The sequence below is a fragment of the Vicia villosa genome, linkage group LG6 (genome assembly GCF_029867415.1).
Source record: "Vicia villosa cultivar HV-30 ecotype Madison, WI linkage group LG6, Vvil1.0, whole genome shotgun sequence".
Taxonomy (NCBI): Eukaryota; Viridiplantae; Streptophyta; class Magnoliopsida; order Fabales; family Fabaceae; genus Vicia; species Vicia villosa.
This window is the reverse complement of record NC_081185.1, coordinates 67462350-67485423: the sequence shown is the minus strand read 5'-3', so window position 1 is coordinate 67485423 and position 23074 is coordinate 67462350. Positions and strand designations below refer to the sequence as shown.

Genomic DNA, 23074 nt, shown 5'->3' with positions numbered 1-23074 from the left:
ATCTCTATGATTTCTCCATTCTTTTGGTAGATCATTGGTGTTTGATTCTTGTTGTACACTTTCTTGTTGAACACTTTCTTGTTGAATACTTTCTTGTTGAACTTCCGGTGCCTTCACAATTGTATCATTTGAAAGTTCTTCCGGGGGTAGATCTAAAGGATCATCATCATCACAAACAACTATTTCCTCCTTGGAGGTGTTAGTCTCATCAAAAGATACATGCATGGATTCTTCAATAGTTAAAGTTCTTTTATTATAGATTCTATATGCTTTACTAGAGAGAGAGAGTAACCAAGAAATATACCTTCGTCGGATTTCTCATCAAACTTACCAAGGTTGTCTTTGTCATTGTTGAGAACAAATCACTTGCATCCAAAAATGTGAAAGTGAGCAATGTTTGGCTTTCTTCCTTTGAAGAGTTCTTATGGAGTCTTCTTTAAGATAGGTCTAATGATTACTCGATTTCCAACATAACATGCCGTACTAACCGCATCCGCCCAAAAGTATTTAGGAATATTTGCATGACTAAGCATTGTTCTTGCAAGTTCCACTAGAAACCTATTTTTCCTTTCAACTACTCCATTTTGTTGTGGAGTTCTTGGTGCTGAAAAATTATAAGAGATACCATGTTCTTCACAAAATTCTTCAAATGATGCATTTTGAAACTCTCCACCATGATCACTTCTTATGGATACAATATTTAATGACTTTTCATTTTGGATTTGTTTTGCATACTTCTTAAAGGCTTTAAAAGCATCACTTTTCTGCACAAGAAACAAAGTCCAAGAATATCTAGAATAATCATCAACAATAACTAAAGCGTATACATTACCTCCGAAGCTTCTTGTCCTTGATGGACCAAATAAATCCATATGCAACAAATGAAGTGGTCTTGTTGTAGTCACCATATTCTTTGGTTTGAAAGATGATTTGGTTTGCTTTCCCTTTTGACATGCATCACATAGTTTATCTTTGACAAACTTTATCATAGGTAACCCAATAACAAGATCATGTTTGGTTAACTTATTTAAATGATCCATATGAATATGGGCTGCTCTTTTATGCCATAACCATGATTCATTATTGTTTACCAAAAGACATTTTACTTTAAAAGATAAATCATTTAAAGAAATCATAAAAATGTTGTTAATTCTTGTACCTTTGAGTTTTACCTCATTGGTGACTTCATCGATGATCAAGCATTCCTCCTTAGTGAATTTGATCTTGAAGCCTTTGTCACAAAGTTGGATAATGCTTAGAAGATTATGCTTTAGTCCTTCAACATAAAGAACATCTTCTATGGATGTGAAAGGTGGTGCACTGTCGCACGCTCGCGAAAAAAGGAACAGAGTCGCCACCAATATATTTATCCCATAAGGGAAAAGAATATCAGAAAACCTAACAAAGGAAGGAACAAGGTCTTGCGACCAGAGAATCTAGGTACGGGAGTCGGTTACGCAAGGGGAAGGTATTAGCACCCCTCGCGCCCATCGTACTCGATGGTATCCACCTATTTTTGTTTCTATCTAAAGGGTGTGTACTATGTCTATGTCTACATGCGAATGAATGCAAAATTTAGGGAAAATAAAGAATTGTACTCGCACGGGCCTTACCCCGCTGCCTACGTATCCTTTTCAGGAATCAGAGTTACCGTAGCTCGGCTCAAGATTTTTTGTTTGTTTTTGTGTTTTTTAGTTGGGCGGAGTTAACGTTCGCGCTCTCGCATAAGGGATCGACCTACGATGCGTACGAGCGGAAATAACATTGCCCTTAAGAAAAGAGATGGGAGAGAGACTTTGAGCATTTTGAGGAAATCCCTTAAGCAAGGGAAACTCGAGTTACTCTTTGGTTGGTGTTTTTTAGATTAGGAACTTACGCTCGAATGGTTCCCTTAAGCAAGGGAGATCCAAGCACTCGAATGATTCCCTTAAGCAAGGGAGATTCAAGCTTCCATTCCCTTTTTAATGATTTTCACTTTTTTATTAATGTTTTTTTAGTGTTTTCTTTGTATTTTTTAAAGGGATTTTATTTTGAATATTTTTTAGGTGTTTTAGTGTTGTAAAAGGAAAAGAATGAAAAGGGGGAGACTAGCCTAATTTCTAAGCCTAATTGTTATTGTTATGTACAAATCTACCCTAAAGTTATGGTAATGGATCCTAAAAGAAGCATACTAATGATATTAACCAAAATAGGGCAAAAATATGGTGAAAAACAAGTAACAAAATCACACAACAATTATACGAAAATAACATGGAAATGGTACAAAAGAATAAAGGAAGCACTTCAAACCTTAACCTAAAATATACTATTATATTTATGAGCCTTTAATGTGTTAAGGGAATTCTAATTCAAGCCAAAATCTAAATTGATGAACCTAAAAACTAGTATTTTTTATGGTGTTTACTAAATGCATTTTTATTACCTAAAAGAAGTAGCAAAAACTAAGTAGAAAAACCTAAAAAGCTATCAATTAAACATGGGCTCAGGGGGTGTGAAACTGAAAATGGTGGTGTGCCTAGTGAAACTGGCGCGTGGCCCAGGGGAGAGTCAGCCCAAGGTAATTTTTGACTAAAAAAAAAACAAGTGAGAGCGTGAGCCTGTGTAGACAGCAATTTTATGACTGTAAGGCCCAAAGACAGTTTATTATTCAGTTTCTTGTAACAAAAGGAGGTGCCACGGGCCCTCATAGGGGTGTGATGCTGAATTTCGGTGCAGGCCCATGGACTTGTTATGATCCACATTGTTTCAGATTTTTAATTTGTTCAATTAACAATTTTCATCAATTAAAAAAATAAAATTAAATAAATAATGAGAAAGAAAAGGGGATTAGGTTTAGAATGTGACCTTTGAGATTCACGCGAAGAAATTCTCTCCCTCTCCTCACTCGCGGCGGTGGCGACGAACGGCTGTGCAGCGACGGAGGTCCCTCTCCGGTCGATTCCTTCTTGTCTCTCACTCTCAGAATCTCTTCATCTCTCTTGGACAATCGGTGCAACGGAGCCACTCCTCTCTTTCTCACAGACGTGACAGCGACGGTGGTATCATCTCCGTCTCTGATCAAGCACTCAAGTCTCCGTCTCAATCGATCCTCTCTCTCGGTTTGTTTCAACTTCATTTCTATGCCTTAACACGTTCTTCCTCTCTCGCGCTTCTCTGATTCGGATTCAAATCGACCTAACAAACTCATCCGGTAAACACCTTCAATTTTTTTGTTGCTTTTTCTTCTTCTTGATTCTGCTTCTTCTTCTATCTTCTTCTAATTCTTGTTTTAATTTTCGTATCTCTGGTATTCCTGAGACTGAGAGAGATTCGGTCGATTGTTGCGAGATTGAACGCAATGATGAAGGTGATGTGCGTCGAATGTGATATTGATGCTGAGCAGTGATGATGATGAAGAAGTATTTGGAGGTGGTGATAGAAGAAGAGCCAAGTTCGTGTATGGTTTTCTGAGTTTTCTAAAGATGAAGATTGATGATTCAGTGTGGAGATTGATAGGTTGAAGTTTGAAAATGGTTGTAGAAGATTGAGGGAGGTTCAGAGATGAAGAGAGAGTGGTGAGAAGTGGTGATGATGAATGGAAGTGAAGGGGCGTGTGAATTGATGGTGTGAAGATGAATGAGGAAGAGAGTGAGAAATGGTGGAGACTATGGAGATGATTGAAGGTGGGAGAAGAATGAAGATCCAGAGAAAGCTCAGAGATGAAGAAGCCTGTTATATAGAGGTTTCCAAGGTTAGTTTTCTGATTTTTTTGATTTATGTTAGTTCCTTTCTCCTTTTGATTCTGTTTGCTGAGCCTGGTTGTTACAATTCTGTTAGGAGTGTGGAGAGTTAGTTACAGACTTATGGGAAGTTAGTTATGTATGGTTATGCTTGTTTTTTCTGTTACAAAGTTAGTTAGTATAGAAATCAGTTAGTTAGGGGTGGTTATGAAATTGGTTTTGATATGTTCTTTTCTGTCGGTTTTACAATATGCAGAGTTTGGTTCTGAGTTCAGAAGTTAGTTGAGCCTAGGGGAATTTGAACTGTTTTGTGTTATCAAATATAGGGTAGGAATGAGATTGGACCATGGCTTGAATATGAGGCTGGCTGTAGGCAGAGCTTGAACACATTGATAAGTCCGAGTCCGAATTTGATTGTACGTATGGCTGAACTGGTCTTTCATATGCAGGGCTGTTTTGATGATGTAGTGGTGGTTTAGTGTATGGAATTCTGTGCTGGGTGTAAGTTTATCATGATGTGAATGTGTTAGTGCGTAGAGCTTGCCAAGATAACGAAGGTGTTAGGTTAGTAGGTTCAGAATGTGAAACTTGAATGCTCGGGTAGGCTGTTACAGTACTGATGCAGGGTGTCAAGGCTTTGCATTTGTTCTGATGCTATTTATTTTAGAAACATGATAACTTATGTGTACAAGGCTGCAAGTGTATGTTGGTGATGTGCATGGTACAGATTCTTGGTATGTATATGGATAATTGGAACTTGCTGTGAACTGCACTTGACTCGAAGATCCATTGTTTTCCGTTCTGATGCAATCCTTTCTTGCAGGTTGATTGAGGATCTATGTTGGTTCATGGACACTTGGATGGTAATACATTGATGTATGAAGATGCTTGAAGGCCAATGGAGGAGGCATGGTTATGGAGTTTGCACTTTGTAGACATGGGTTTTAGTATAGCTTTTCTATGTAATTTTTGTTTCTTGTATTTTCTTGTAATAAACATCTTTGAACTTTGTGGTGGAATTTAGACTTTGTAATGGATTCTTGTGGACATGATAAGGTGGATGCAATGTTTGAAACGGAATTTGCATATTTTTTGAATGTTTGACTTTTCTCTCCATTGTCTTTTGAATTTTGAAACATTCTTTTCCACTTGCAACTTGAATGAAATATGATGAGAAAGAATCCAAAGGTTTTTTAGGAGGACTTGGTCAAGAGTCAACCCTCATAGTTGACTTTGACAAAAGAGTCAACTATGCCGCAATAGCATGCTTCACAAGTACGCGACAAAACCCAATCCAACGAGGATCACCACATGACGAGATCTTGACAAAAAATCTTGTATCATGAATAGGAACGAAGAAACCAACACAACCACATAATTCAACCATCTAAATTTCCAATGTTGGGACATAATCAAATGGCAAACAACAATAATCCTCTGAATACATGATGATACCATATGCAAGTGAATGAATCTAGTCTTCCATAACGAGAATGAGTTCATTAATCCATAAAGAAGGAAGCAACTGATCACCAATTACCCATTATTTAGGGAAATAAACTTCGATCTTTGATTGAGAATAGCTTTGCATAAAGATGAGAAAGAAGTACACACCAAGGAAACCTTACTCTTCCAAAATCCTCGATCCCAAGCCAACTTTATTGATTAATGATGCATGATGTGTTAGATGACCTAATGGAAGTGTGCAAATGAAATGTGAAGCTTAAGCCAGTTAGAAATTAAAGGGTAGGACAAATTTGGGGTATGACATGCACCAACTTTGCCTTTGCCAAGAATTCTTCCCTTATTGTTGTCTCCATAAGTGACAAAACCCTTGGCCTTTAACCTTAGATCTGAAAATTGGTTTAGGTCTCCCGTCATATGCTTTGAACAACCACTATCTAGATACCATAGGTTTGAAGTGGTCTTCAAGCATGCCTACAAAACAAATTAAGTTTTGTTAGGTACCCAAGTGGCTTTGGGTCCATCATAGTTAGTTCCTTTCTTCACCCATACATAATGTCCACTAGGAACACTAAAGTTCCTTACGTAACAAGCATTGGGTGTGTGACCAATAATACCACAATAAAAACAAGTAGGTTCAAAGTTACTTCTATATCTAGAAGGGTGAGATTTCTTCTTAACAACATTCTTCTTTTTAGGATAATGTTGCATTACTTTAGGCTTGATCACTTTCTCTCGAATTGGTTGGTTACTAGCCTTGACAAAGATAGTCTTGTTGGATCTTGGTTTATCAAATTTAGAGAAACCAAGTCCGCTCTTATCATTGGAGTATCTTTGTGTGCTAAGAACATTTTCCAATCCAATTTTCCCTTTTTCATATCTTTCTAAAACACGTTTTAATTGGACAATTTGGAAGGAAAGTGATTCACAGTTCTTGCATGCAACATTATCTTCTTGAACACTAATCATCTTTTCTTTGTCATCTTTATGTTCTACTTCAATTATCTTAACCTTCTCTTCTAAAGATGATATTATTTTCTTTTGAGATGAGATAGTTTTATAGAGAATTTTGCATTTTTTTAATAATTCATCTATTGCACCTTGTGCACCATTATCAAAAAGAGAATCATCATGACTAACCTCGCCTTCTTCATTGTCGGAGTGGTGTGAAACCATTAGTGCTAGGTTTGCACTTTCGTCACTATCGGAGTCCGATGAGGAACTTACTTCATTATCTTCCCATGCTATGTAGGCCTTTTTATTTTTGAACTCCTTTTTGCCTTTGAATCCATTCTTCTTCGAAAGCTTTGGACATTCCGGCTTTATGTGTCATTGTTTCCCACATTCATAGCATGTAACTTCTTGTGATGAAGTGGATGCTTCTTTATCCTTATGCTTTGAGAATTTCTTTCTTTTGACATAGTTAGTATTATCACTATTATTTTTATTACCAAAAAATTTGCCTAACCTTTTTACAAGAAGCAAGAAGTTTTCATCTTCATCCGATGCATCTTTCATTTTGCTTTCTTTTGAATCTACCTTTAATGCAATGCCTTTGGATTTCTTCTCTAAGTTCTCATGCTTTTCCAATCTTCCAAGTTCCGTCTCATATTCTTGAAGTTTTCCAAATAGTGTTGCGGAAGTAAATTTTGATAAATTTTTCTTTTCGGATATCGCCGTCACTTTTGGTTGCCACTCTCTTGTCAAAGATCTGAGCACTTTAAGATTAAGTTCTTCGGTAGTAAGAGTCTTACCAAGTGCCTTCAAGTGATTTGTCAAATGTACGAATCGTTTTTGCAAATCGAGAATAGTTTCTCGGGGCTTCATTCTAAACAGTTCGTACTCTTGGCTTAAAGTATTCAATCTTGATCTTTTAACTTCAGTGGTACCTTCATGAGTTTCTACAAGAGTATCCCATATTTACTTTGATGTTGTACATGCCGATACTCGGAAAAATTCATCCATACTAAGAGCACCTTGAAGAAGATTGACCGCCTTTTTGTCAGCAAGAACCCTTTTTCTATCATTATCATCCCATGACGCTTTAGGTTTCTCCGATCCAACACCATTAACGACTGTTATAGGGACATGAGGACCTTGTAGGACAACCTCCCAAACTTCTTCTCCTTGTGCTTCTAGATGAGCCTTCATTCGGATTTTCCAAAAGTCAAAATATTCGCCACAAAACAATGGAGGCTTGTTGTTAGAACCACCATCTTTGAAAACCGGATTTTGATTTGCGGAAGCCATTCTGGATCTTTAGGAACAAGTTACATATAACTTGCTCTGATGTCAATTGTAAGTATCAGATATGCCTAAGAGGGGGGGTGAATTAGGTTTCCAAAAATTAATCGGTTTTATGAGAATGTCTTTACTAATTTTTGGTTAAGAGTTTGAAGGCTTTTGATGGTTTTTATCTTTTTCTTGGTAATGGTAATGAAAGCGGTAAAAGCGGAAAGATAAAGAACACAACGATATATACTGGTTCCCCTCACAATCCGAGAGTACTCCAGTCCCCTTTCAAACACGAAAGAGATTTCACTATAGTTAGAATGATTGTACAAGAATATGCCTACTATCTAACCTATAGGGTGATCAAAGGTTCTTAACACCTTTAAGATCAATCAACACTAATGTGGATGAAGAACAATCCTCTTCAAACACACCACTTAGTTCCAACAATCCTGGATAGTAAGGAAACAATATTCTTTGAATTTTTTACAAGAGTTTTTGGATGAAGTTTGTAGAGCAATATCAATCTTGGATTGATCTTCTTCTTCAAATAAACAATTCTCAAAATGAATATAAGTGTTCACAATGTATGCATGAAACTTTGAATGAATTCTCAATGAAAATGTGTATAGAAAGTTTCACTTGAAAATAAGGATTTGATGAACACTTGGAAATATTGAAAGATGAAGATTATGAAAGTTATGAATTGTTAATGAAGAAGGTGATTAATGATTATGAAAGATGTAGTATATATAATGTGTTAAACACCTCTTTGAATGGTTATTTTTCCATGAAGCAATGCAATGATTAAGTGGTAAGAAAACAAATTCGTTGGAGTGAAATCATGCAATGGAAAAACACATTGGTTTAGTAGGAACTGGTTCCTACCTGGGACAACCCAGTTCCTGCTGAACGTTACAGCAGAAAAAATGAAATTTGAACTGAGGAACCGGTTCCCACCTAGGGACAACCCGGTTCCTAGTAGTAAAACACAGAAGTGATGAAGCTGAGAATGCTGGGAACCGGTTCCCCCATAGGGACAACCCGGTTCCTAAAACCTTTATTTTGGATTTTACATATGAAAAAGGTTTTAAATGAACTCTTTAAAATATGAAACTTGTAGATGATTATGATATGCATGGAAATATATTTGTGAACAATTATATGTCAAAGTGAGTATTATTTATACCTTTGACGTTTTAGCTCGATTCTTGAATCTTCACAATTTCTTCAAGACTTTGAAATGATGTATTTTTGCTTAATACTTGAAATTCTTTTTGCACATCCTTTATGAAAGCTTGATGTCCATATTGTCTTCATCAAAACCAACTATGCTTCAGAAGCTTGCAATTACAAAGATTATCATATAAAAGAAAGTAATATCTCCATGTGCTATGATAATACTTCTACCATTTTATTATCTAAAAGTCCACTTTTGCACTCCATAAAAAATATATTGAGATTAAACATCACTTCATTAGAGACTATGTTCAAAAAAGGATTTTAGGTAGGGGTGGCAAAACAGGCTTGGCCTGCGGGGAAAGCCCGTTTTACCCGCATTTTTTTGCTGGGCGGGGCAAGGTTTTAGGCCCGCTCTCTTATATGTGCCAGCCCCGCCCCGCCCCGTTTTTTTGCGGGCTTTTGCGGGCATAAGCTTTTTCATACAATTTTACTATTTTTAGGCCTACAAGGTTCAATGCCCGCGGGCTTTCCCCGCCCCGCCCTTACTTTTTTGTGGGGCGGGACAAGGTTTTAGGCCCGCACTCTTCAATATGCCCGCCCCGCCCCGTTTTTTCGCGGGCTTTTGCGAGGCAGGCCTAAACGGGGCGGGCATGCCCGTTTGCCACCCCTAATTTTAGGTATATAAAATTTGTTTATACAGTCCATTAATGCGTTGGTATCTTTACAAAACCCTTAGTTTAAGATCAATTCAGTTTTATAAAGAAGAATTTAAATATTTTTTTTGTAAAATAATTATTTTTGAAATTATATGGGTGTTAGTCTTAAATGTAAAATAAAGGGTTTAGGATGGAGGTGTTAGTCTTGACAAAAGTGTTGACATCATAAATTCCAGCTTGGAATTGGTCTCAGCTTGAGCCTTCAAAATTTCATCTTGCTTATCTAGACTAGTTTTGACCATTTCATTCTCCTTGATCTCTTCCTGAGTCTTCATAATCACCTGAGGCATTTCTTTAGAACCAGAAGCAGAAGACTTCTCAACCTCATAAGCAACCACAATCTAAGTAGTCGGTGTAGAAGCAGAATCGTCATAGGTGGGAGAGACAGTCTTCTATTCTGAAACAAAAGTATCTTCAATCTGAATGTCTTGCTCAGTATGAACTTCTTGGTTAGAGATAACTGTAATACGGTGGGAGAACTGACTTTTTGAAATGTGCGGATAGCAAGAGTTGCCACCGACTTTTATTTTATCCAATTTATAGAAAGGCTAAAAGAACAGGAAAAGACCTTTTTGAAAGAGACTGAGTTCGGGGGGTAAGTTATACAAAGGGAAGGTGTAAGCACCCTTTGTATCCATGGTTATCCATGGGCTCTTAATTGCTTAGCTCACTTTTTGTTTTCAAAATGTTTGAAGTAAAAAAATTTGAATAAGGACTTTAACTTGTAAAATAAGCGTAGCCTTTCTGAAGGTTTTTTGAAAAGGTAGTGCAAAAGAAATTTTGAATTTAAACCAGAGCAAGCAATGAAAAGCAATTACCCTTAAGTTAAAAGTTTCTGTTCTTTAAGACTTTAATGGGAAAGGGCTATCCATACTATAAAGAGGACAGGTAGTCCTTTCATTGGATTTAAAAAGGGTCATCGAAATTATCGTTCGCCACAAGACTGTCCCTGCCATAAAGAGGGCAGGTAGTCTAAGGGAAAGATATAATAGTCATTTTTAGGAAACCAGTGAGGATACCTCAGCAATTGAAAGGGACTATCATCATTATATCGTAGGCAACCTCGAGGGACAAGATCATATAACCGAAGGCAACATCGAAGGGACTTATGATCTTTAATGATGATAATGAACTGAGGGCAACATTTGCTAAGGTATCCTCGTAATCGAGGGACTTGACTATTTTTAAATTCACAGGCAACAAGGCAACAAGAGAGGTTACCCTAAAGGTGTGTGGGTGCACAATCAAGTGATTAAATTCAGATAATTTTATCTTGTAAAAGTTAATGATTCTAAGTTCAATTCAAGGTTTCCACTCCCTATATTACTAACCACGCAGTTAATTGTACAAAAAATAAGGCAGAAAAATAAAACCCTAATTAACTATTACATCATGTGAGCAGTTACATAATAAGGAAAAACAACTCGTGGGCAAACCACAAGAAATAATAAAGTAGATGATAAACCTTCAAAAAATCAAGTGATAGTGATAGAAAGCAATTTATAATAGGCGAAACAAAATCAGGGTTAGAAGGCAAAAGGTTAATATAAAAAATAATGTTAATAATAGAAACCTAAAATTTTCAAACCCTAATAACATTGACCTAAAGTGACCTGGGAACCCTAATTTGATTAACCTAAAATTAGCCTAAAATCAGTTAGCCCTAAATTAAAATCAAATTTTAACCTAAATTAAATTAATTAGTTATCTCCCCTAATTATTTAATTAAGAAATTAACCTAAATTAATTATTTGGTTAATCAACATGATTTTTAATTAATTTTCTAATTATTTAACTAAATCAATCTAATTATCTAATTATTAAACCTAAATTAAATTATCAAATATTAAAACTAATTAAAAAAACATTAACCTAATTAATTTATATAAAAAAGGTTTATGAAAAAGTAAATAAATTAATTTAAAAAAAAGTAATTACTAAAAAAAACATTAAAAGAGGAATAATAGAATAGACAAAATCAAATAAAAAAAATTATAAAAAACCTGGCGTCCAATCTGGTGTGACTCGTTGCTGAGGGATCATGGTGGACTGCCAGATTGCGTGCGTTGGATCTGGGGAGAAGAAGATCTGAAGGCTGGAACGATGAAGACGCATCATACGCACGTGAGCTAAGAAGCACTGAATCTGTCTGATTCAAAAAATCAAACACGCGCGTGAATGGACCACTAGGGAGGCGCCACGTGATCATCTTCTTCGTTGGTCCGTCGTGTTAGCCCTGTGAAACCTTTACCTACGGATTTTATCCATAGCCATAGAACCTGCACACTACGAATACAACAAAACACAACGAAAAATGTTTCGCGACCACACTATTGTGATCGTCCAAGTGCCCTGAGTTCAAAAACGATCCTAACTTTCCTTAATTTTGCTTTAAACGTAAAGCCCTAATTTGAAGCTCTTAAAACCTAACAATGGCGCTAGTCTCAAACGTGCATAGAAAAGCAATTAATCATCCATAATTCATACAAACATCAATGCAATCATGAATATGCAAACAAAAATCATTTATATGGCGTGAATCATTGAAAACAAAGAAGTTTAAAAAGGTGCAAACCTTGGGTTCTGGAGACGTATTCTTGACGCGTAGTGACTTGGTGATGATCTCAAAACCTTCAGAGGAGTCTCAAGAACCTATTGGAGTCCTTAAAAACCTTTGAATTGCTCTGCAAGCAAGAAACTGAATTGGATTTATTCTTGAACTCTTTGAAGCTTGAAGGTTAGGTTTGGCTGCAGAATCTCGTGTCCTTGGCAATTGGTAGTGTTATGCTTATATAATAGAAGGTTTTAGGTCAACAAAACTTGGTAAAATATTTTTGAATCTTGGATTTGCAAGTTTGGAAAATTGATTGGAAATTTGCCTTAAATCTTTCTAGTTTTGGCGTTAAATGATCCAATCTAATCCAATCACCATATGCACGAAATTTGATTTGCATTTAGGTATAAATGGTGATTATATTTGATACTTATGGGATCTCTAGCAAATATTTGATTTTTACTTGATTAAAATCACTTTTTAAATGATTAAAAATTCATATAAAATCAAATAAATGTTAAAAATTCGTTCCAATTAGATTTGAGGCCTTGGATAACTTGATGATAAAGCTTGGTCCTAAAAAGATTGGGTTCCTTTGCAAAGAAATCCATTTTGAACCACTTTTACTTCACATTTTCCTTTCAATATTGTCCAACTTTGACAAGGCATATCTCCCTCAATATTTAAGATGTGGAAGAGTTCTAGGACTTTTTGGAAACCTCAAGATGTCCTCTACAAGCCACTTTGGAACCTTTTTTCCATTTGAGGATTTTATCGTGATGATATGGGCTTTGACAAAAAACTTCTTTTGGTTGACTTTCAAAAAGGACCTATAATCTTTTGCTCCATATCTCTCAAATGAGGAATTTTTAGACTTGGCATGTGAGAGACAAAGTTGTAGAGAATTCAATTTCCACCAAAATTAGCTTTGGATGGAAAATTTCTGATGTTCCATGTGAGAGTTATGGCCGGTCAAAGTTCAGTTTAGTTTTAGTCCAAAAAACCCTAATTTAGAAACTTTGAGTTTTGTTGATTTCTGATCTTTCCTTCATGATTCATGATCAATCCTTGATCAAATGATTAATGATACTTCAAAAGGAGGATGTTGACCAAAAATCAGGACTTTTGACTGTACTTTGACCACGGTTGACTTTTAGGTCAAACCAGTCGACTATTGATTATCTGAGCAATTGACCGAGCAATCTTTGGAATTGAAGCTTGAACTTTGTCATAGAGATAGTTTGAAACATCACGAGTCATATGAAAAACTTTGGAGACCTTGATTCATCGATTTGCTTGGAGGAATTCAAGACCCTAGTTCAGGAGGTCTTTGATTAGGAGAGTGTGCCTTAAGCTAACCCTTGAGCCTTGAATCATTGTATGAGTTTGAAAGTGAAATGAGATGGGAAAATTTTGGGGTATGACAATAACCAAGGGTAAATCAACTTCTGCTGAAGGAAGGAACTTTGGTTTAAACAACGACGGAAGTGGTTCCATGATATTAGAAAGTTTTTCATGGAATTTATTTTAAGAAGATTCAAAGCAAATTTCTCTTAGCTTCCAAGAGCGAGATTTGTTCCACCTTCTGAATCAAACCTCCATAGGAAAAGAAAGAACCTTAAAATCAATGAAATCCTAGCTCATCATGAACACTAATCTAATGCCTCAAATTTCTTATTTAATGAATGAATGCATGATTATATGATGACCTAATGAGATTATGCAGATAAAATGAGAGGCCTAAGCCAAGAGTGAGTTATAATTAGGAGGGAAGATTTTGTGATATGACAATGGGTACTACATAGGTACTCATGGGCTCATGAATAAATCCCTTCTTAAACAAATATTCAATCTGCTCCCTTAAAATCTCATTCTCATTGGGGCTTATACGATAGTGAGAAAGGTTTGGCAAGGTAGACCCCGGGATCAGGTCAATCCGATGTTGAATATCCTGCATGGGAGGCAAATCGTTTGGTAATTCCTATGTAACCAACTCTTTGAAATCCTCAAGGATCTCTAGCACTTCTTATGGAATCATCGTTTCCTCCTTTACAACATTCATCAACCCTTTGATCACCACTAGAAAGAAACATTATGTTTCTTTTAGAGCCTCATGAAGCTCCTTTTCACTTTTCATCATCACCAAGAAACTAGACTTCTTTCCTCCCGGATTCTTATCAAAGTGTAAAATGAGAGTCATAACAATTTTATGTGTGACCATTGTAAACATCATCATGTTATCCTGTCCTTGGTAAGTGACATCATTATAAAAATGCCAAGGTCTACCAAGTAAAATATGAAAAATATCTATATCAAGAACATCACAAAGTACCTCTTCTCTATAATATTTTTTGATGGAGATAGGAACTTAACACGCTAGTGTTACTCAAACTTGGGAGCCCTTGCTTACCCAACTAAGGGTGCATGGCTTCTCACGGGGTTGTGTGTGTCATACCCCAAAATTTGTCCATCACATTTTCACATTCAAGCTCATTTGAATATCAGAGTCTCAACACTTGATTGAATATGCACTCTCCTAAACAACAACCCTTCAACTAGGGTTTTGCCTTTCTCAAGGAAAAGTCAGGTTCTGATACCTCTAATGGACTCCATGGTCTCTCATATTATTCAAAGTATCCTCATACCAAGTTTCAAGCCTTGATTCAAAAGATTGCTCACTCAATGGTCCACACGATCAATAATCGACTAGTTGACCTAAGAGTCAAACTATGGTCAAACCACAGTCAAAATTCCTGATTTTTGGTCAACATCCTCATTTTAAAGTAACGTTCATCATTTGATCAAGGGTTAATCATGATTCATCAAGGAAAGTTCAGAAATCAACAAAACTCAAAGTTTCTAAATTAGGGTTTTTGAACTAAAAGTCAACTGAACTTTGACCAGCCATAACTTTCACATGGAACATCAGAAATTTTCCATCCAAAGCTCAATTTAAAGGAAATTGAATTCTCTACAACTTTGTCTCTCAAATGCCAAGTCTAAAAATGCTTCATTTGAGAGATATGGATCAAAACATTATAGGTCCTTTTTGAAAGTCAACCAAAAGCAGTTTTCTGTCAAAGCCAATATCATCAAGATAAATTCTTCAAATGAAAAAAGGCTTCCAAAGTGGCTTGTAGAGGACATCTTGAGGTTTCCAAAAAGTCCTATAACTCCTCCATATCTTAAAAATTGAGGGAGATATGCCTTGTCAAAGTTGGACAATTTTGAGAAGAAAAATGTGAAGGAAAAGAGTTCAAAATGAATTTCTTTGAAAAGAGGCCCAACTTTTTATGGCCCAAACTTGTTACTCAAGTTATCAAGGAGGACCATATCCAAAGACATGAATTTTTGATTAATATTTGATTTTTTTTATTGAATTTAATTCATTAAAAATGTAATACAAATCAAATAATTTGGAAAATATTCAAAGGATTTGATTTGTTTTGGTTTTAAATCAGAATCAATGATCAAAATACCTAATATTGGGAGCCAGATTCGTGCAAAGAATATATTGGTGAAAGAGATCAAGATTTGGTCAATTTTAGAAAGAATAAAAATCCAATTTCAATCAAATTCAATTCTTGATTCAATGAAGATTCAAACCAAATTTGTTGCCCTAATTCTACATTATATATACATGTAACAATTCCAGAGGCAAGAGGACGAAAAAATAAGGTTTTGGATGCTCTAAAGACTCTAACCGAATTCATTCAAGTTCAAGAAAAATCAAAATTGTTCTTGAAGTTGCAGCTTGATTCAAGACGTTTTGAGGATTCAAGCACGTTCTTAAAGCATCATTGAACGTTTTCTAGTCATCCTCGAGCCTCAAAGCATCCAGAACGCTACCTATACCCCACGGTTTGCATCAAAAAATTAACTTTGATTCTATATATACATGCACTCTTAACATGTTTTGATTATAGATATGTGTTTGCATTGAGGTTTCTATGATGTCTGGATTGTTTGATTGAAGCTTCCATGCAGGAACACGTTTCGCCATGATTAGGGTTTTAAAGTTTCAAATTAGGGATTTGTGATACTGGTAAAATTGGAACGAACGAGTGGTACAATCACGTTTGGGAGGCGATTTCCAATTGTTCTGGGCTTTCACCTGGGATTTATGTTGCATATTTCATTAATTTTGATTCGCAGGTGCTATAGCTACGGGTAAAATCCGTAGGTAAAGCTTTTGGCAACAGTTGCATCTGTAGGTAAAACATTGCAGGTCTAAAACGACGGAGGCGCGAAGAAGATGGCTGCGTGGCAGCATGCCATTGGCGAAATTCAAAAACGAAGAGGGCGCGCAGGTTTTTTGTTTGTCCACGGATCCCATACTTTGCCTCACGTGTGGTTACTATGTACCCCCTTTTCTCCGTCATAGGATCATCCTCCCAATTGATCCAACGCGCGTGAAGATGCAATTCCACCGTCCTCACAGGGCCAGCCGCACTGAATCAAAACGCTACGTCCTTTTATTTTTTTATTATTTTTACATATTTTCTATATTTCTTTTTTTGTTTTGTTCAAACCTTTTTATTTCTTTCCTTTTTAAATTAACCCTTTTTTTTATATAAATAAATTTAGATTAATGTTTTTAATTAATTAATTTTTAATGTTTGATTTTAGTGAATACTTAATTTAGTTTTGATTGATTAAAAAATTAAGTTAATTAATTTAAAATTAAGGTTAATTAAGTTAGGTTAATTTAAAATCAATTTAGGGTTCACAATATTATTTTAATTAGGATTAGCCGATTTTAAAATTAATTAGGTTAAAAACCAATAATTAATTTTTAGGTTTTAATCTAAAAACCGTAGTAGCCATAGGTGTCTTAGGTAGGTGTCGCCCATTAACATTTTTATTGTCTAGTCTTGCCGGTAAATTAGGATTGCAGATCTTTAATGCACCAACATTTCTCTTCTTCGTGCCTAATTTTCAGGGTTACCTCAAGATCCTCCGACTGCGCGCCGTCAAATCAAAAGCTAAGTTTTCTATTTCCTTCTTAATATCATTTTAATTTTTAATTTTTTATTTTTTGCCTTTTGATTAAAATAGGGTTTGTTCCAATTACCAATGAATTTGTAATGCGCTCACCCCTATTATTTGTTTAATTCTCAATTGTTCAGAGTCAATCGAAGGTTCGAGGAAGATCAAGGCTAAGATAAAGATAATTAAATTAATTATTTATCTTTCTATTTTTTCCGCCTTTTAATTTCCCCCATCCCCGCAGGTGTTTATTGTAATAGCATAGGAAATTTTATTTCTGCCTTTATTTTATTTTAACTGCGTGGTTAATAAAATAGGGAGTGATAAACCATTAACTGAACGTCGATCACTAACTTATAAGATAAATGTCATTAAAGTTAACCACATGATTGTGCCACACACACACCTTTAGGGTAATCCCTCTTGTTGCCTGTTGCCTATTAATTGTTGCCTTGTTGCCTTACTTTTGTTGCCTAAAAATAGTCAATTCCCTCGATTCTAGGGATACCTAAAGCAATGATGCCTGTTGCCTTCAAAGTTATTGAAACTCCCTCGAGGTTGTCTTATAAAGAATAATTGTCCCAATTGCTAAGGTATCCTCGCATGATGCCTAAAACAGAATGACTATTATATCCTTCCCTTAGACTACCTGCCCTCTTTATGGCAAGGGACAGTCTTATGGCGAACGATAACTCGATGACCCTTAACATCCAATTGAAAGACTTCCTTCCCTCTCATGGTATGGATAGATCCTTTCGCCCGAAAAGTTAAAAGAACGTTTTTTTCAAACTTAGGGTAGGTGCTCCTGATTGCTTGCTCTATTCGAATTCAAATTCAAATTCAAAATCTTTTCCCACTTCTTTTCAAAGAAAATTTTTCAAAAAGACTACGCTTATTTACAAGCTAAAGTTCTTATTCAAATTTCTTTTCACCTCCTTTTCAAACATTTCAAACAATACAAAAGCGAGCTAAGCAATTAAGAGCCCATGGATAACCATGGATGCAAATGGTGCCTTACACCTTCCCTTTGTATAACTTACCCCCCGAACTTAAAATCTTTTCAAAAGGTCTTTTCCTGTTCTTTTGGCCTTTCCTAAAATTGGATAAAATAAAAGTCGGTGGCGACTCTTGCTATCCGCAACATTTCAAATAAAGTCAATTCACCGTATTACAGAACTGGCGACTCTGCTGGGGATTTTCGATTAAAAAGAGGGGTTACCTTAAAAGTTTAGGATTCACTTAAAATGTTTTCTATTATTTGCTTTGTTTGCTTTATTTTTGCAGGGCTGTTTTGGTTATTTTGCTGTGTGAAAGATCCTAACCCGGATCTGAGTACCTTAGGTAAATGGCATGAGATCAAGGAGACTACACAGTGTATACTGATGTGGTTGATCTGATGGCTATCGTTAGTGTGACACATTGGTTTGTCCTGGTGTTCCTTGGGATCCGACCTGAGGAAATGCTTGGCTGCCGCGTGGTGTCATTAAGCACTAATTTCCCCTAGAACCCTAATTGAACTTGACTTTGGCCTATTAGAAAGTAGCGAGATAGCTGGCTTTGGTTCCGACTGAAGTTGGTTGATACTCGAAGCTACACTCATATGGACTGGACTTTCAGGACCTTCTCGGTTGGCGATTCGATTGTCGAACTGAGATAAGCGCCTTCGAGAAAGGTCAATGATATGAGCTCCCTAGAACCCGATCTTTATATAGGATAGGTTGAACCAACTTAACTTCAGTGGGGAGGGTACTTACCTACAAACTTCATGCAAGCCTTTAAACCTAAGGACACTTGTGTGACTTGTCTGTGCTTGCTACTAACCCTTTGGTTTTCTTGCAGGTTTTTCTTGTGGGACTCACTCGTCCTTACTATCTTACGCTTTGCCTGATGCATTGCATAAAATCATGACATCATGACATCATAAGCATAACATGATTTAACTAACCCTTTCAAGGATCTTAGGAATTTAGGACGCACAATTTCAGGTGCTCTTATCAAGGACTGAACTCTTATATAGGGGCAAGAGGATTTATTTTCCTCTAGCCACACACCTTCCAATTCAAAGACTCGGTACCTAGCAAGGGGCAAAAAGGATTTATTTTCCTCTAGCCATATGTGTTCAAATTCAGAGGTAGAACAAATCAGGGGCTATGACCCACTCGATATGGTGAGCTCGATTCCCATAGAAGAACACCCAAGAATCAGAGTTCTTCAAACAAAGACGCGACTCAATCATTTTCTAACATTGCTAACTAAATTCCTAAAGATCCTTGAAAACATTGCATTTGCATTCATAACATCGCATAACAGGTTTTCTATGACGGGTTTCTCATCCTTCCTCGCTGTTTATTTCAGCATCATGGATCTCGAACAATCTGTCAAGAATCTCCAAGCTCAGAATGCTGAGTTCCAAGCTCTGATCATGAACTTGTCCAAGGGGCAAGATGAGCTGAAATCCCTTCTTACCAAGAAGAAGAAGAAAGGCAAGAAGACTCTGGGGAAAAGGCTTAGAAGACCGATCTTGCAACTCAGGGAAGCCGAAGTCTCTGAAGACAGTGACGACGATAAACAAGATGATGATGCTAGTGTCAAAACTGATGCAAAAAGTAATCATGATTCTGCCAAGCCCTCCAAAGAATAAGAGGACTATTACCATGAGGATGAACATCCTAATGATAAATACAAGTTGCTGGAAGAATGCATGAAAGCTATGGAAATTCAGAAGGTACCTGGTCTAGATTTTGAGGAACTAGGACTCATCTCTAGAGTTGTCATCCCTCTGAAGTTCAAGACTCCCACCTTTGCTAAATACGATGGGGTTTCTTGTCCAAAACTGCACTTAAAGTCTTATGTAAGGAAAATTCAGCCTCATACTGCTGACAAGAGGCTATGGATCCACTTTTTCCAAGAGAGCTTATCTGGAACCCAACTCGAGTGGTACTATCAACTAGAGGGTACCAACATTCACACATGGGAAGATTTGGTAACTGCTTTCTATAAGCAATACCAATACAATGCTGACCTCGCGCCGACACGCATGCAACTACAAAGCATGTCTATGGGTCCAAAGGAAAGTTTTAAAGAGTACGCTCAGAAATGGAGGGATCTAGCTGGAAGAGTTCAACCTCCCTTAGCTGACCGAGAGTTGGTAGATATTTTTATGAGTACGCTGACCGGGCCTTTCTATAGTCATTTGCTGGGAAGTTCATCATCTGGATTCACTGAACTCATACTGATTTGGGAACGTGTCGAGAGTGGCATTCGAAGTGGTAAGATTCAAGTGGCTACATCCTCAGGTGCTACAAAGAAGCATTTCAATGGGAAGTCACATTCTAATGCTGTGTATGGGCAGAAAAGGAGAAACCATGACCAATCTATTGGGGCAGTTCTGAGCTCCACACCGGCGCCTCAACAAGGTCGGCAAAACAAATAAGACACGCCTAGGCGTCAATTCACAAAGATCAATATGTCGTTAGCCCAAGCCTTACAACATCTGCTAAAAGCAAATTTGGTTACCCTGAGGGATCCTCCTAAGAATCCTAATACCTCTGCTCCTAGCTACAAACCCAATGCGAGGTGCGCATATCATTCTAATAGTCCTAGACATGACACAGAGAATTGTTGGCCGTTGAAGAATAAGATCCAAGATATGATCGACGCAGGCGAAATCGAGTTCGACCCTCCTGCAACTCCTAATGTGATCACTGCTCCCATGCCCAATCACAACAAGATTGCTAATGCTATGGATGGCTAGAAAGGTGGACTTTTAGATCATTAGGTTTACTTTCATTTTCAATTTCTTTCCTGTTTGTTTAAACATTCGACTTATGATAGACATTATCTGTTTTAATAATCATCATCAGTGCATTGCATATGTTTGTCTTGAATAAATTATTTCTCTATCACTCGTTTTAAATTGTATTTACTTTGCATATGTTTTGTGTTTATTCAACTTCTGCTAAGCTGTAAGCCTTTTGAGGGAGGATGACGAAAACGATACCGGGACTTCATACAATATGCTTTTGAATACACTATGCTGACGATGTACAGGCATTGTTTCAATTCCTAAATAGTGGAGATATAAGGATGTTAATCCCTCGTAAACCCTTTGAGCCTAAGGAGTCAAAGTTTCTTTCTTGTGCAATTTAAAACCCTTAATCATAACCTGGGGCAGGGTAGTTACTCAGTTAACCCAATTATGCTAGCTATTGTTTACACCAAATAATGATGGATTTCCGCAACCAAGAAGTCATGCAGTCAATATCCACCAAAAAGAAATAGTTGTTAAGTCAAAACCTATGAAGGAGACTTATCGAAAAGTCGGAACATCCCGCTGACTGTAATTACAAAATAAGCAGTTCAGGCAAAAGTAGGGATAACAAAAATCAAAGTCAAAAAAGAGGTCACTACGAATCCTCGACCAAAGCAAAAAGAACTGCAAAGAAGGATGACTGACTTTCCGAATAAACTTCTGGTGCTTCAACCACCATCAAATATCAATGTCAATACTTCAAGCTTTGCTAAAGCTGAAACGCAAAGTTAACTGAGCATAGGATTGAAGGACATCACAAAGATTGGGATGGGTATAAATAAAATTTTGAGCCTTTATCCTTTTTTTCTTAAACCGTGAACCAAGCAACGTTACAACCCTTGAAAGTCCTAACTGAAGCATGGTTAGTTCGAAAGCATATTGTCACCAAAAGGTATCCTGACTCCTTAGGGTTTACCAAAAATGCTGAGTTGATATTTCGTTTTACAAACATCACATTTTTATAAACATCACACTTTTAAATCTCCAGTTTTAATGTTTTTCAAAAAACTCAAGACAGACATATGCACTGCATCTCATGAATTCATTATTAAACATATTTTGCTACATAATTTCGAATGTTAACATCAGGAAGAATTTGCACATGGTACAACTAATGACTGAAAGTTATCCGGAAAGACAAAATCACTTTAGAAGCAATGTCTCCTATGTATACAAGGGCATGGCACGTTTTGCCCAATCAATCTGGGGCAATCAAGTCAAGATTCCAAGAATCTCTCAAGGATGCCAAAACAATCAGGGGCATGCATCCAAGTAGATCTGAAGCTACTTCCCAACCAACATGGGGCATTGTCCTGGGCTTATGATTATTAGGGGCATGACGCCCATAGTGCACATCTCATAAAGTCCTCGCGAGGCGAATCTTTCCAAAGTCCTTACTAGCCGGGGCAAATCTATGCAAGTCCAGTTTGACATCTTGATCAATACCCATCGGTGTTTTCCAATCAACACAAATCCGGGAATGATAGTTACCATAATACTGGGGGCAACATTCAAGACATCCACGTCTTCCCACAAAGCCAGTTTCATAAGATCATGTCCCCACAGAGTAATCCTCAAAAAGATATCTTCAAATGTCCTCGTCCAACAGAAACCTAGTTCCTCAACGGAGTTCACATCTTTAACACTGCTGGTTCTCTGATACATTTCTTGTGTCCAAAACAGAGCTATTCATCTCTTATCCCAAGTCAAGGTGCATCAAGGATCATTCATACAAATGGTTTTCATCCCCAACTGTGTATCTTTGAAACAGGATCAGGCATCAGAGTCACAATGACCTGGAGATTTGTTTTCTCAATCAAGATATTCCAAATAGCATAAACCATGTTCATACATCATATATCATAGAAAATTCATATATAACATACATACTCCTCATTGCATATGCCTAACACTCTCATTCATGTCAAAAACAAACATTACAATACATGCATCACGACGTTGTATAAAATTAATACTGCTTTTTCAGTCTATTCCTACAAATCAAATGAATAGTACCTTCTAGATATAGTGCAGAGATAATCAAGTCAACGATTTAATTCTGACACTCATTCAAGAAAGAGATTTAGTTCTGAGACTTAATTTTGGATATCTTCCAGAGATAGTTCAGAGATAATCAAGACAGAGATTTAATTTTGATACTTAGTTCCGGATATTCTCCAGAGATAGTTCAGAGATAATCAAGACAGAGATTTAATTCTGATACTTAGTTCCTGATATTCTCCAGAGATAGTTCAGAGATAATCAAGACAGAGATTTAATTCTGATACTTAGTTCCGGATATTCTCCAGAGATAGTTCAGAGATAATCAAGACAGAGATTTAGTTCTGACACTTAATTTTGGATATCTTCCAAAGATAGTTCAGAGATAATCAAGACAGACATTTAG

General features: G+C 36.6%; 1 long non-coding RNA gene across 1 annotated transcript; it reads left to right on the top strand.

Annotated features, from left to right (window-relative positions):
- Positions 1-2846: 2846 nt before the first annotated feature.
- LOC131611615 (uncharacterized) lies at positions 2847-4730 on the top strand. The gene is made up of 3 exons (XR_009287051.1): positions 2847-3730; positions 3976-4453; positions 4543-4730. It is a non-coding gene; the product is annotated as an uncharacterized LOC131611615 (long non-coding RNA).
- Positions 4731-23074: the final 18344 nt, after the last annotated feature.